This window comes from Lissotriton helveticus, unplaced genomic scaffold (assembly GCF_964261635.1).
Source record: "Lissotriton helveticus unplaced genomic scaffold, aLisHel1.1 SCAFFOLD_742, whole genome shotgun sequence".
NCBI classification, from domain to species: domain Eukaryota; kingdom Metazoa; phylum Chordata; class Amphibia; order Caudata; family Salamandridae; genus Lissotriton; species Lissotriton helveticus.
In genome coordinates, this window is record NW_027612007.1 from 45,442 (window position 1) to 60,714 (window position 15,273).

General features: G+C 52.3%; 1 long non-coding RNA gene across 1 annotated transcript in view; it reads right to left on the reverse strand.

Moving 5' to 3' along the window:
- Positions 1–15,273, reverse strand: part of LOC144807492 (uncharacterized) — a 110,042-nt gene that overhangs the window by 43,775 nt on the left and 50,994 nt on the right. Inside the window, exon 3 of the long non-coding RNA XR_013606341.1 lies at positions 14,116–14,179. This is a non-coding gene — a long non-coding RNA (uncharacterized LOC144807492). The remainder of the gene's footprint in view (positions 1–14,115; positions 14,180–15,273) is intronic.

Genomic DNA, 15,273 nt, shown 5'->3' on the forward strand with positions numbered 1-15,273 from the left:
GATGGTGATCCACTGCCCATACTTGGTAGTATTCGCGGGCACCTGGATCTTTGGAACCATCTCCCGATCACCCAGGGACACTAAGGTGACTCCTGCCCACTCCCTTCCCTTACTTAAGGACATCTCCTCCCCGAGCGCTACACTAGCGACTCCCGGGGCCTTTCCTCCAGTGGGAGGGGGTGGTCTCTTTGGGCATTTCGGGTCTCCTTTGTAATGTCCAATACCACCGCACTCAAAGCAATGGACAACCCTTTGCTGCTGACTCTGGCCAGGGTTAGGGTTCTTCTGCGGGTTAGCCTTAGAGTTGGAAAAGGTGTTTTTCCCCTTAAAGTTATTTTGGGGACCTTTGGAGAACTCTTTCTTATTATCTCCCCCCTCTTTCCTCTGGGGAGCGCCCTGTCCGGACTTCTGAGAATCTCCTCCAGTCCCCTTCGTGGACACTCGGGTACTCGCCCAAATGTCCGCCTCCTCAGCAAGCTTACGGGGGCAAGTAAGTTTGCTGTCTACCAGGTGTTGCCTCAGCTCGGGAAGACATTTCTCGAGTAGATGCTCCTTGAGGATTAAGTCATACAACCCTTGATAGTCCTCCACCTCACTACCTTGGACCCACCCTTCCAGGGCTTTCTTGGCAAAATCCAGGAAGTCAACCCAATTTGTGAGCTCAGCATGTGGCTGCCCCTAAACCTTTGCCGGTATTTCTCGGGGGTCAACCCAAACTTCCTGATGAGCGCCACCTTCATGGCGGGGTAATTAACCTGTTCCTCCCGGTCTAGGGCCAATAGGGCATCCCTACCTGTCGGAGGCATGTACCGGTATAATCCACCACCCCAATGCTTCTCATGGATCCCATGGGCTCTTAAGGAGACCTCATAGGCTGCCAGCCACTTGGCTATGTCGTCTCCAGCGGTATAACTGGCGACTACGTCCTTGGGTAAATGGGGCCTGGGCTCCCTGGCAAATTCCTTTGACTCGAAACCCTTCGGAGTGATGTTAGGGTCCTGGAATTTGAGTTCTCGTAGCTTGAACTCGTGTTCCATCCTTTTCCTTTCCATCTCCAGCTTGGACTCATGTTCCAACCTCCTCCCCTCCCTCCTTTCTTCGAACTCCATTTTTTCTATTTCCCACCTTAACAGTCTTTCCTCTCTCCTGTCAGCTAACTCGGTTTCTGACAACCCTCTCGATGACACACTGCTGCCCTCCCGTGAGGTTGCCTTGGGGCTGATTGACATCTCACCCACCCCCGGGGGACATTCCGCAGTCCTATCAATGACAGTACCTCTGTCCGATTCCTCCTCCTCCACCGTTCCCTCCGTGTGTGCTTCCACCCATGCTCGCAGACTAGTACGGAGCTCCTCTCTTTTGGCCCCTCGCCTGACAAACACTCCCCTCTCCTGACAGAAATCCTTGAGCTGGGCCACAGTATAGGTCTCCAGCTCTGACATTTCGAATTCTATCTTGTCAGTGAAAAGTGTGGACCACCACCCCGAAGTAGGTGACCAGGATAAGAACTTTGAGGGTCACTTCCACCCACCTCCAGGAAAGAATTTGGAAAAAGTAAAACGTTGAATTTGAGGGCCGCTAGGAGAAAACTCCGGGTGTGTACCTGTGGTGCACACTGAATTATTATGGGGTTCAAAACAAGCACGGCTCGCAATCCCACCCGCTGAGCACCAATTTTATGTTGGACCTGCGATGGGCAAGCCCAGCACAAAGGGGGTAGCTTGGCTCAAGTGACGAGGCAAGTGAAGGCTGTAGTGTTAAGCCGGCTCTGACCCAATAATAACTCCCTGCACACTACACAAAAAGAAGGACACCACACCACTGTTATAGAAAAATACGTTTCGTTTATGTAAAAGTTCTCTGGGTTTGAAGGAAGTTCACTTAGGTAATCACATTCACATTTCTTACATGGGTTTGATTAGCTGTGTACTGGTTTCTCAGGAATAAATAGTTGGACTCTAATAAATAAATATACTGGATAAATATCAGGATTCAATACATTAGAGTAAATATCAGCAATGACTGGAATAAATATCAGCAATGACTGGAATAAATATCAGCAATGACTGGAATAAATATCAGCAATGACTGGAATAAATATCAGCAATGACTGGAATAAATATCAGCAATGACTGGACAGTTTCCTAGCAGGTTAGATACTGATCGTTTCACATAAATATCACAGGGTCATTCTGGTATCGCTGCCACCAATTAATCACTTTCAGGGTAAACACATTACGTTTGTCATTCAATGCGGAATGCGTGCTCTTACAGTTTTTGAAGTGTTCACGGGTTCGGGCTCTCTGGGCACAAGATACGCGTGATAATCCCTTAGTTGCACTCACAACTCATTGCGCGTATATCTGGAAGATAAAGGCATAAAATTACTACGGCAATTACACTCCGCGGCCAGCCGGTTCAATGCTACTGCTGCCGGAGGAGTCTGTGCGCTTCTGTCAGCGCAGGCGGGGTTTCCGAAGGCGGCTCCAGTTCACGAGTCTTGGGACCGTCGAACGGGCTGCCGGAGGGGCCAAAACACCTGCGCGCACAGTTCAAAATGAGACCGCATCACAGTTCCACAACAACGCGGCAACTTCAGGGGTAGAGACGGCCCACCTCACTTCGGCGGCGCCGGTAAGCGCTCCAGTCAGTATGGCACTTCTCCCAAGGGCGAAGGGGGGGTTCCAGGGGCTCCGCGATCCTCCCTCCGAGCTCACTCACGGGGGGGTTTCCGCCCACACACCAGCTCCCAAGTCACTCGGGCAGGGCAGAGACAGTAATCTCGCCCAAATGAAGGCCAGCCTTTCCCCGCCCCAGCGCAGCACCTCACCTTCTATCCACAAACAGCGCGTCGACGGCGGTGGGTTCGGAGACGTCCGAACGTCCGCCAGGAGGCACTTAAGTTGAAGGGGGCACTTTAAGAGTTGCGGTTGCGATCTCACCACTGGGGGGCGGGGAGGCTCTAACTATGGCCAAAGTCTCTGAGGGGCAATTGGGCACTCGCTGACCAGGCGCTGAAGGCTAGAGGACACTGCTCACGCTTCTGACTGGAACGCCAGCAACCTCTGCTGCTCTTCTGCCTGAACTATCAGCTGCCTCAGGGGGTTAACAGGGCAGGTGTCAATCTGGGGTCAAGTCCTCTTCTTCTGGTGTTCTTCGATCATTCTTCTCCAACATGGCCGCCAGGGACTGGGCCTTTTATAGCCAGTGCCCTAGGATGCCAATACGAGCCAGAAGGTTCTAGAACCTTCCCTGGCTATGTCAATGACATGGCTCTTTCAAGGTATCTTTTTGGTCATTAGGAGCCACCGTACTGGGCTTCCTAAGGCAGCCATTTTGTGTACTTGTAACTCCTGAGGGGATTCCGGTCAGGTTTGCAGGTTACACAAAGTGCGCCAAAACCGTCAAAGGGTCAGAGGTCAGAGGGGCTCCAATGGGAGTCACTCTCATAGGGGACAATGGTGTCCACCATTTTAGGGTTGACAACCCCAGTTGGTTATGCCACCGGTTCCGTCAGGCGCCTTGTACATAGGTGCCAGGAACTTGGTGAGCAACTGGGCATCAAAGAGCATCTAGCCCCATGGGACAACACACAAAAAGGTCCTGGTAGACAAAGAAAAAGCGACAAATTTTAGGAGGCACGGGGGAACAAAATAAATCATAGTGTGAGGGGACTCTCAGAAGCAGACAGGTCTAACACGCGTCCCCCCCAGCTGAAAGTGGGGAGAGCTACCCAACCCCTTGGGAGTTCTCAACACTAAGGCGGAAATACCTGGAGAGACCGTCTGCATTGGCGTGGTCAGCTCCGGGCCGATGTTCCACCCGAAAGTCCATTTCCTGTAGGGAGATAGACCACCTCAACAGTTTTGGGTTTTCCCCCTTCATCTGCATGAGCCAACGAAGGGGTCGGTGGTCTGTCTGAACCAGGAAGTGCGAACCAAACAGGTATGGTCGCAGCTTCTTCAGTGCCCAGACCACCGCAAAGGCTTCCCGCTCAATGGTACTCCATCTCTGTTCCCGGGGAAGTAGTCTCCGTGACAGGAAGACCACGGGTTGATCAAAAAAAGGTCCTGGTAGACAAAGAAAAAGCGACAAATTTTAGGAGGCACGGGGGAACAAAATAAATCATAGTGTGAGGGGACTCTCAGAAGCAGACAGGTCTAACAATGTGGATAATGGAAATTTATCAGAGGCCATACAGACACTGCATAATCTACAGAAGAAAATGGTAGATTAAGTAGGTGCCACAGAAAGTTAGTTTACTGGGTGGTTGTCATTACTGCCATCCTGGATGACGAGACTGTATAGGAGTCTTGTTGCCACCTATTGTGGTCTCATTATTAATATACTAGCTGCCCGTCCCGACCTTGTCCGGGAGCAATCAGTCTTCAGGGCCCCCGGCTCCCGCCCGCCCCGACATTGTCCGTGGGTCCCCCGGAGTAGCAGCCCGTCTTGACCTTGGCTTCAGGGCCCCCTCCCGCCCCGACATTGCCCGTGGGGCCCCCGGAGCCTTACCTCATCCGCCGCACCTCCCCGCGCTCCTGAGTTCACCGGTCCGCCGCTCCTAGCCGCTCCTCCCCGCCTGTCTGACGCTCTTTTCCGGTCCTCCCAGCCTGTCCGCCGCTCCTCGCCGCTCCTCCCCGCCTGTCTGACGCTCCTTTCCGCTCCTCCCAGCCTGTCCGCAGCTCCTCACGGCTCCTCCCCGCCTGTCCGCCGCTCCTCCCCGCGCTCATGTCCGCCGCTGCTCCTCGCGCTTCTGGACCCAGCTCCTCCCCGCGCTCCTGATGTCAGCACGCACGTCGCGGGCGGCGCTACTTCCATGGGACTACTTTTTTTTTTCTTGTACATTTTTAAATAACTTATATTTTTTTTATTTATATAGCCTATGTCCATCTGCACACCCTGACAATTACAACGATGTATCGGGTGTGTGGATTGGCGCTGTGGTTCCCGAGTTTACCCGCCTCAAAGGTTCAAAGTTCTTCCTTTATAATAGTAGTATAGATTGTGCTGCACAGTTGATCCTAGCATGTTGTAGAAGAACAGGTGCAAAGGCGGGAGGGAGGTTTCCAGTTAGGAAACCATGTATTAGATGCTCAGGGTAATATATACCACCTAGTGCCAAGTGCAGACCAAGGTTTAGATCCAGCAGTTGATATATCAACTAGAGGGGGGAATGTTGTGGGAAATGTGAAATATGAAAACACTGCGCAACAACAGACACCAACAGAAACCGTTGCACAGCTGTACGTAGTGAAAGAACAGTGTAGGCCAAAATCTCATGCTGACAAAAGAGAGTTGAAGAGTACACTTGAGGACATAATAGAATAAATAACTTGAAAGTGTTGCAGTTAAAGGCCAACTTGTGTTTAGCAAGCTTAAAGGAATTCATGGCTTTAGCACCCAGGCTCTCCGGCACACATTAGATTAAAACTTGCTTAGACAATAGGAGCTGGAGATTCAATTAGACAACAACACATGGAGGTCTTAGGTGCACAATCGTGAAGCACACATGCCGCTAAAATTGTATTTACCACAAATATACATGAGGGGGAAGAAACGCCGACTTTGTTTTCAGTGATTGGAGATGGGACCAGGGGAAGAACTCAGTTTCCCAGACTCCCCGGTATCCCATCAGGCTATCTGAGCCCCCATTGGCTCATTTAAACAGCACAGCAGTCCCGTGTCAGGGGGGGAGAAACACCAACTTTGTTTTCAGTGCAGTGGAGACCGGGCCAGTTTCCCAGAGTCCCCGGTCTCCAATCAGGCTAGCTGCTTGGATGTGGGAGAACACTCGACCACCAGTCCTAGCTGCTTGGATCTGGGAGAGCACTCGACACCAGACCTTGTTCCTTGCATACAGGAGATCACTTACCACCAGTCCTGGCTGCTTAGATCTGGGAGAACATTTGCCACCAGACCTTGTTCCTTGCATCCAGGAGAGCACTCGCTTTCAGACCTAGCTGCTTGGATCTGGGAAATCACTCGCCAGCAGACCTTGTTGCTTCGATCTGGGAGAGCACGCGCAACCAGATCTAGCTGCTTGGATCTGCGAAATACTCGCCACCAGACCTAGCTGCTTGGATCTGGGAGCACTACCCACCAGCCCTAGCTGCTTGGATCTAGGACCACTACCCACTAGACCTAGCTGGTTGGATCTAGGAGCACTACCCACCGGACCTAGCTGCTTAGATCTGGGAGAGCACTACCCACCAGACTTTGTTCCCTGGATACGGGACACTAGCATCCAGACCTAGCTGCTTAGATTTGGGAGAGCACTCGACACCAGACCTTCTTCCTTGCATCCAGAAGAGCATTCGCATCCAGACCTAGCTGCTTAGATCTGGGAAAGTTCTTGCCACCAGACCTAGCTGCTTGGCCACTAGACCTAGCTGGTTGGATCTGGGAGAGCACGCCCCACCAGACCTAGCTGCTTGGATCTGGGAGAACATTTGCCAACAGACATTATTCCTTGAATTCAGGAGAGCCCTCGCCACCAGACCTAAGTGCTTGGATCTGGGAGAGCCCTCGCCACCAGACCTAAGTGCTTGGATCCGGGAGAGCCCTCGCCACCAGACCTTGTTCCTTGCATCCAGGGGAGCACTTGTATCCAGACATAGCTGCATGGATCTGGGTGAGCTCTTGCCACCAGACCTTGTTCCTTGATTCCGGGAGAGCACTCCTTGAATATAGGCAAAACACAACTTCCGACTTGGTACATCCTGATGGAATAGAGTAGCTCTACGGGAGTGTACTGCTTCCCAAACAAGCATCTCAAGATTACAGCAGAAACAAAGGACTAGAAAATGGTCCTCCTGTTCTGTCATATCCAGATAGTAACTAGGCCCCGTCATGGGAGTGGAAGAGCCTTTGAGCACGCTGCTTATGTGCGAGTATTCGTGGTTGTAACCCCATGTTAAATACCATTCACATCATGAGGTCGAGGATACACATTTGTGTGTTCAATATTGCTCAATTAGCAACACCAATCAAATGTAATAAGTTAAAATGTACAATGTCTGACTCTGGCTTCTTTCTATTCCTTTTTTCTGCGTCCATTAACTAAAGCTAGAAAGGCTCATTCGTCCAGGGAGTATCTACTGCATACTCAAAATGCTGATCAACACTTACAAACCAGGCTCTTTGTTCTGGATGGTTCCTGATAGGCGTGCTTTACATCAGCACTTGGCAGATGAACCATGTCATCAGTGCGCAGAGTAATGAGAGCAAGGCAGAGCAATGAGAGCAAGGCAGAGCAATGAGAGCAAGGCAGAGTAATGGGAGTAGGCAGAGCAAGGAGAGCAAGGCAGAGCAATGAGAGCAAGGCAGAGCAAAGAGAGCAAGGCAGAGCAAAGAGAGCAAGGCAGAGTAATGAGAGCAATGAGAGCAAGGCAGAGCAATGAGAGCAAGGCAGAGTAATGAGAGCAAGGCAGAGTAATGAGAGCAAGGCAGAGCAATGAGAGCAAGGCAGAGTAATGAGAGCAAGGCAGAGTCATGAGAGCAAGGCAGAGCAAGGAGAGCACGGCAGAGCAATGAGAGCAAGGCAGCGCAAGGAGAGCACGGCAGAGCAATGAGAGCAAGGCAGCGCAAGGAGAGCACGGCAGAGCAATGAGAGCAAGGCAGCGCAAGGAGAGCACGGCAGAGCAATGAGAGCAAGACAGAGTAATGAGAGCAATGAGAGCAAGGCAGAGTAATGAGAGCAAGGCAGCGCAAGGAGAGCAAGGCAGAGCAATGAGAGCAAGGCAGAGCAAAGAGAGCAAGGCAGAGCAAAGAGAGGCAGGCAGAGCAATGAGAGCAAGGCAGAGCAATGAGAGCAAGGCAGAGCAATGAGAGCAAGGCAGAGTAATGGGAGTAGGCAGAGCAAGGAGAGCAAGGCAGAGCAATGAGAGCAAGGCAGAGCAATGAGAGCAAGGCAGAGCAATGAGAGCAAGGCAGAGCAATGAGAGCAAGGCAGAGCAAAGAGAGCAAGGCAGAGCAAAGAGAGCAAGGCAGAGCAATGAGAGCAAGGCAGAGCAAAGAGAGGCAGGCAGAGCAATGAGAGCAAGGCAGAGTAATGGGAGTAGGCAGAGCAAGGAGAGCAAGGCAGAGCAATGAGAGCAAGGCAGAGCAATGAGAGCAAGGCAGAGCAAAGAGAGCAAGGCAGAGCAAAGAGAGCAAGGCAGAGTAATGAGAGCAAGGCAGAGTAATGAGAGCAAGGCAGCGCAAGGAGAGCACGGCAGAGCAATGAGAGCAAGGCAGCGCAAGGAGAGCACGGCAGAGCAATGAGAGCAAGACAGAGTAATGAGAGCAAGGCAGAGCAAAGAGAGGCAGGCAGAGCAATGAGAGCAAGGCAGAGTAATGGGAGTAGGCAGAGCAAGGAGAGCAAGGAAGAGCAATGAGAGCAAGTCAGAGCAATGAGAGCAAGGCAGAGCAATGAGAGCAAGGCAGAGCAATGAGAGCAAGGCAGAGCAAAGAGAGCAAGGCAGAGCAATGAGAGCAAGGCAGAGCAAAGAGAGCAAGGCAGAGCAAAGAGAGGCAGGCAGAGCAATGAGAGCAAGGCAGAGTAATGGGAGTAGGCAGAGCAAGGAGAGCAAGGCAGAGCAATGAGAGCAAGGAAGAGCAATGAGAGCAAGTCAGAGCAATGAGAGCAAGGCAGAGCAATGAGAGCAAGGCAGAGCAATGAGAGCAAGGCAGCGCAAGGAGAGCACGGCAGAGCAATGAGAGCAAGGCAGCGCAAGGAGAGCACGGCAGAGCAATGAGAGCAAGGCAGCGCAAGGAGAGCACGGCAGAGCAATGAGAGCAAGACAGAGTAATGAGAGCAATGAGAGCAAGGCAGAGTAATGAGAGCAAGGCAGCGCAAGGAGAGCAAGGCAGAGCAATGAGAGCAAGGCAGAGCAAAGAGAGCAAGGCAGAGCAAAGAGAGGCAGGCAGAGCAATGAGAGCAAGGCAGAGCAATGAGAGCAAGGCAGAGCAATGAGAGCAAGGCAGAGTAATGGGAGTAGGCAGAGCAAGGAGAGCAAGGCAGAGCAATGAGAGCAAGGCAGAGCAATGAGAGCAAGGCAGAGCAATGAGAGCAAGGCAGAGCAATGAGAGCAAGGCAGAGCAAAGAGAGCAAGGCAGAGCAAAGAGAGCAAGGCAGAGCAATGAGAGCAAGGCAGAGTAATGGGAGTAGGCAGAGCAAGGAGAGCAAGGCAGAGCAATGAGAGCAAGGCAGAGCAATGAGAGCAAGGCAGAGCAAAGAGAGCAAGGCAGAGCAAAGAGAGCAAGGCAGAGTAATGAGAGCAAGGCAGAGTAATGAGAGCAAGGCAGCGCAAGGAGAGCACGGCAGAGCAATGAGAGCAAGGCAGCGCAAGGAGAGCACGGCAGAGCAATGAGAGCAAGACAGAGTAATGAGAGCAAGGCAGAGCAAAGAGAGGCAGGCAGAGCAATGAGAGCAAGGCAGAGTAATGGGAGTAGGCAGAGCAAGGAGAGCAAGGAAGAGCAATGAGAGCAAGTCAGAGCAATGAGAGCAAGGCAGAGCAATGAGAGCAAGGCAGAGCAATGAGAGCAAGGCAGAGCAAAGAGAGCAAGGCAGAGCAATGAGAGCAAGGCAGAGCAAAGAGAGCAAGGCAGAGCAAAGAGAGGCAGGCAGAGCAATGAGAGCAAGGCAGAGTAATGGGAGTAGGCAGAGCAAGGAGAGCAAGGCAGAGCAATGAGAGCAAGGAAGAGCAATGAGAGCAAGTCAGAGCAATGAGAGCAAGGCAGAGCAATGAGAGCAAGGCAGAGCAATGAGAGCAAGGCAGAGCAAAGAGAGCAAGGCAGAGCAAAGAGAGCAAGGCAGAGCAATGAGAGCAAGGCAGAGCAATGAGAGCAAGGCAGAGCAATGAGAGCAAGGCAGAGCAAAGAGAGCAAGGCAGAGCAAAGAGAGCAAGGCAGAGCAAAGAGAGCAGGGCAGAGCAAAGAGAGCAGGGCAGAGCAAAGAGAGCAAGGCAGAGCAAAGAGAGCAAGGCAGAGCAATGAGAGCAAGGCAGAGCAATGAGAGCAAGGCATAGTAATGAGAGCAAGGCAGAGTAATGAGAGCAAGGCAGAGCAATGAGAGCAAGGCAGAGTAATGAGAGCAAGGCAGAGCAATGAGAGCAAGTCAGAGCAAGTCAGAGCAAGGAGAGCAAGGCAGAGCAATGAGAGCAAGGCAGAGCAAAGAGAGCAAGGCAGAGCAAGGGGAGCAAGGCAGAGCAATGAGAGCAAGGCAGAGCAATGAGAGCAAGGCAGAGCAAGGGGAGCAAGGCAGAGCAAGGGGAGCAAGGCAGAGCAATGAGAGCAAGGCAGAGCAATGAGAGCAAGGCAGAGCAATGAGAGCAAGGCAGAGCAAGGAGAGCAAGGGGAGCAAGGCAGAGCAATGAGAGCAAGGCAGAGCAATGAGAGCAAGGCAGAGCAATGAGAGCAAGGCAGAGCAATGAGAGCAAGGCAGAGCAAGGAGAGCAAGGCAGAGCAAGGGGAGCAAGGCAGAGCAAGGGGAGCAAGGCAGAGCAATGAGAGCAAGGCAGAGCAATGAGAGCAAGGCAGAGCAATGAGAGCAAGGCAGAGTAATGAGAGCAAGGCAGAGCAATGAGAGCAAGGCAGAGCAATGAGAGCAAGGCAGAGTAATGAGAGCAAGGCAGAGCAATGAGAGCAAGTCAGAGCAAGTCAGAGCAAGGAGAGCAAGGCAGAGCAAGGAGAGCAAGGTAGAGCAAAGAGAGCAAGGCAGAGCAAGGGGAGCAAGGCAGAGCAATGAGAGCAAGGCAGAGCAAGGAGAGCAAGGCAGAGCAAGGGGAGCAAGGCAGAGCAATGAGAGCAAGGCAGAGCAAGGAGAGCAAGGCAGAGCAAGGAGAGCAAGGCAGAGCAAGGGGAGCAAGGCAGAGCAATGAGAGCAAGGCAGAGCAAGGAGAGCAAGGCAGAGCAAGGGGAGCAAGTCAGAGCAAGGAGAGCAAGGCAGAGCAATGAGAGCAAGGCAGAGCAAAGAGAGCAAGGCAGAGCAAGGGGAGCAAGGCAGAGCAATGAGAGCAAGGCAGAGCAATGAGAGCAAGGCAGAGCAAGGGGAGCAAGGCAGAGCAAGGGGAGCAAGGCAGAGCAAGGCAGAGCAATGAGAGCAAGGCAGAGCAATGAGAGCAAGGCAGAGCAATGAGAGCAAGGCAGAGCAAGGAGAGCAAGGCAGAGCAAGGGGAGCAAGGCAGAGCAATGAGAGCAAGGCAGAGCAATGAGAGCAAGGCAGAGCAATGAGAGCAAGGCAGAGCAATGAGAGCAAGGCAGAGCAAGGAGAGCAAGGCAGAGCAAGGGGAGCAAGGCAGAGCAAGGGGAGCAAGGCAGAGCAATGAGAGCAAGGCAGAGCAATGAGAGCAAGGCAGAGCAATGAGAGCAAGGCAGAGTAATGAGAGCAAGGCAGAGTAATGAGAGCAAGGCAGAGCAATGAGAGCAAGGCAGAGCAATGAGAGCAAGGCAGAGTAATGAGAGCAAGGCAGAGCAATGAGAGCAAGGCAGAGCAATGAGAGCAAGGCAGAGCAATGAGAGCAAGTCAGAGCAATGAGAGCAAGGCAGAGCAAGGGGAGCAAGGCAGAGCAAGGAGAGCAAGGCAGAGCAAGGGGAGCAAGGCAGAGCAAGGAGAGCAAGGCAGAGCAAAGAGAGCAAGGCAGAGCAAGGGGAACAAGGCAGAGCAATGAGAGCAAGGCAGAGCAAGGAGAGCAAGGCAGAGCAAGGGGAGCAAGGCAGAGCAAGGGGAGCAAGGCAGAGCAATGAGAGCAAGGCAGAGCAATGAGAGCAAGGCAGAGCAATGAGAGCAAGGCAGAGCAAGGGGAGCAAGGCAGAGCAAGGGGAGCAAGGCAGAGCAATGAGAGCAAGGCAGAGCAATGAGAGCAAGGCAGAGCAATGAGAGCAAGGCAGAGCAATGAGAGCAAGGCAGAGCAATGAGAGCAAGGCAGAGTAATGAGAGCAAGGCAGAGCAATGAGAGCAAGGCAGAGCAATGAGAGCAAGGCAGAGCAATGAGAGCAAGGCAGAGCAAGGGGAGCAAGGCAGAGCAATGAGAGCAAGGCAGAGCAAGGAGAGCAAGGCAGAGCAAGGGGAGCAAGGCAGAGCAAGGGGAGCAAGGCAGAGCAATGAGAGCAAGGCAGAGCAAGGGGAGCAAGGCAGAGCAATGAGAGCAAGGCAGAGCAAGGGGAGCAAGGCAGAGCAATGAGAGCAAGGCAGAGCAAGGAGAGCAAGGCAGAGCAAGGGGAGCAAGGCAGAGCAAGGGGAGCAAGGCAGAGCAATGAGAGCAAGGCAGAGCAATGAGAGCAAGGCAGAGCAATGAGAGCAAGGCAGAGCAATGAGAGCAAGGCAGAGTAATGAGAGCAAGGCAGAGCAATGAGAGCAAGGCAGAGCAATGAGAGCAAGGCAGAGCAATGAGAGCAAGGCAGAGCAAAGAGAGCAAGGCAGAGTCATGAGAGCAAGGCAGAGCAAGGGGAGCAAGGCAGAGCAAGGAGAGCAAGGCAGAGCAATGAGAGCAAGGGAGAGCAAGGAGAGCAAGGCAGAGCAATGAGAGCAAGGGAGAGCAATGAGAGCAAGGCAGAGCAAAGAGAGCAAGTCAGAGCAAGTCAGAGCAAGGAGAGCAAGGCAGAGCAAAGAGAGCAAGGCAGAGCAAGGGGAGCAAGGCAGAGCAATGAGAGCAAGGCAGAGCAATGAGAGCAAGTCAGAGCAAGTCAGAGCAAGGAGAGCAAGGCAGAGCAAGGAGAGCAAGGCAGAGCAAAGAGAGCAAGGCAGAGCAAGGGGAGCAAGGCAGAGCAATGAGAGCAAGGCAGAGCAAGGAGAGCAAGGCAGAGCAATGAGAGCAAGGCAGAGCAAGGAGAGCAAGGCAGAGCAAGGGGAGCAAGGCAGAGCAAGGGGAGCAAGGCAGAGCAATGAGAGCAAGGCAGAGCAAGGGGAACAAGGCAGAGCAATGAGAGCAAGGCAGAGCAAGGAGAGCAAGGCAGAGCAATGAGAGCAAGACAGAGTAATGAGAGCAAGGCAGAGCAAAGAGAGGCAGGCAGAGCAAGGGGAGCAAGGCAGAGCAATGAGAGCAAGGCAGAGCAAGGAGAGCAAGGCAGAGCAAGGGGAGCAAGGCAGAGCAAGGGGAGCAAGGCAGAGCAATGAGAGCAAGGCAGAGCAATGAGAGCAAGGCAGAGCAATGAGAGCAAGGCAGAGCAATGAGAGCAAGGCAGAGCAATGAGAGCAAGGCAGAGCAATGAGAGCAAGGCAGAGCAATGAGAGCAAGGCAGAGCAATGAGAGCAAGGCAGAGCAATGAGAGCAAGGCAGAGCAATGAGAGCAAGGCAGAGCAAGGAGAGCAAGGCAGAGCAATGAGAGCAAGGCAGAGCAAAGAGAGCAAGTCAGAGCAAGTCAGAGCAAGGAGAGCAAGGCAGAGCAAGGAGAGCAAGGCAGAGCAAAGAGAGCAAGGCAGAGCAAGGGGAGCAAGGCAGAGCAATGAGAGCAAGGCAGAGCAAGGAGAGCAAGGCAGAGCAAGGGGAGCAAGGCAGAGCAATGAGAGCAAGGCAGAGCAAGGAGAGCAAGGCAGAGCAAGGGGAGCAAGGCAGAGCAAAGAGAGCAAGGCAGAGCAATGAGAGCAAGGCAGAGTCATGAGAGCAAGGAGAGCAAGGAGAGCAAGGCAGAGCAAGGGGAGCAAGGCAGAGCAAAGAGAGCAAGGCAGAGCAAAGAGAGCAAGGCAGAGCAAGGAGAGCAAGGCAGAGCAAGGAGAGCAAGGCAGAGTAATGGGAGTAGGCAGAGCAAGGAGAGCAAGGCAGAGCAATGAGAGCAAGGCAGAGCAAGGGGAGCAAGGCAGAGCAAGGAGAGCAAAGTGGAACAATGAAAGCAAGGCAGGGTAATGGAAGCAAGATGTTGCAAAGAGAGCAGGCAGGGTAATGAGAGCAAGGCAGAGCAATGAGAACAAGACAGAGCAATGGGAACAAAGAGGAATTGAGAGAACAAGGCAGGGTAATGAGAGCAAGATGGCTCAAGAAAGTCCGGAAGTCAGACTTTGAGTCAGAGGTGAGATGAAGAAGTTACGAGCCAAACATGAATCCTTCATAGAAGGAACAATCGTGACATTAATACATAAAATCCAGAGACTGTGGTCGCAGATTCAGATGTACGGTGTAAAAGACATGCCGGGCCTACCTTTGAAATAGCCGTAATACTGCAGGTGGTTGCGCATGAAGCTGTCATAGGGGTCGGTGATGACCTGAGCAAGAAACAGTGGTGCTTGTTACTTGTTAGTCATTTGATCAGAAAAGACGCCACGTATAAACGCCCCTCATTCCTCCCTCACACACACACACCACCCCCTGACATAAACTCGCATGAGGAACACACTTTCCGGAGTTCTTATTAAATCTCCTTGGCATGCTCAGCCTCTCACCCCCAATGCCACCTCTGACCCAGCACTCTTTAACCATAAAAAGAAGTAAGGCTTTCAAACTAATTGTCAAGTTCCACCAACATAAAATCTTGAAACCTACGACTTAAAATGAGCAGAGAATTCAACTGTGTGTGGTTAAAGAATTTGTATTCAAGACAACATGTCCTTGTGTCTTAAGGTATTTTGCAGCATATTAAATGTACCTGCTCTCTGCTTACCCTCTTGGCAACAAAAACATTGGGGATAGTTCTGAAAATCATGGATGAGGTTAGGCCGCCCTTTGCTCAGCTTCTTCTAAACTTAAAACTATAAGATCCTGCAGGTACATTAACCACTGCACAAACCTTCATAGTCCTATTATAAGTGGATTGGAAATAGGGCAATCGTCTTTCAACTAATCTATTGTATTGGATCTTTTCATATGTGATCTCTGCTGAGGCAGCTGTAATATTGGACTACACAATACGCTATACAATAAACTTTAGGTTTCCAATCCTTCAATTTGCACTTCGGAAACAACTGCTATCACCCTGGTGCTCTGAGCTACAGGGGTGCCGTATGGAACCTTTTTATCGTGTACTCTGAACCACAAGGCTTGTACGGACAGGGAATACTGTTGGTTCAGACTGAGCAGGAGTAGGTGAGCCCCAGGGAGCAGCCGGTGACACTGGAGAAGCAGGAGTAAGTGAGCCCCAGGCAGCAGCCCGTGATCGTGGAGAAGCAGGAGTAGGTGAGCCCCAGGCTGCAGCCCGTGACACTGGAGAAGCAGAAGTAAGTGAGCCCCAGGGAGAAGCCTGTGACACTAGAGAAGCAGGAGTAAGTAAGCCCCAGGGAGCAGCCCCAGGCCGCAGCCCGTGACAGTGGAGAAGCAGGAGTAGGTGAGCCCCAGGCAGAAGCCGGTGACAGCGGAGAAGCAG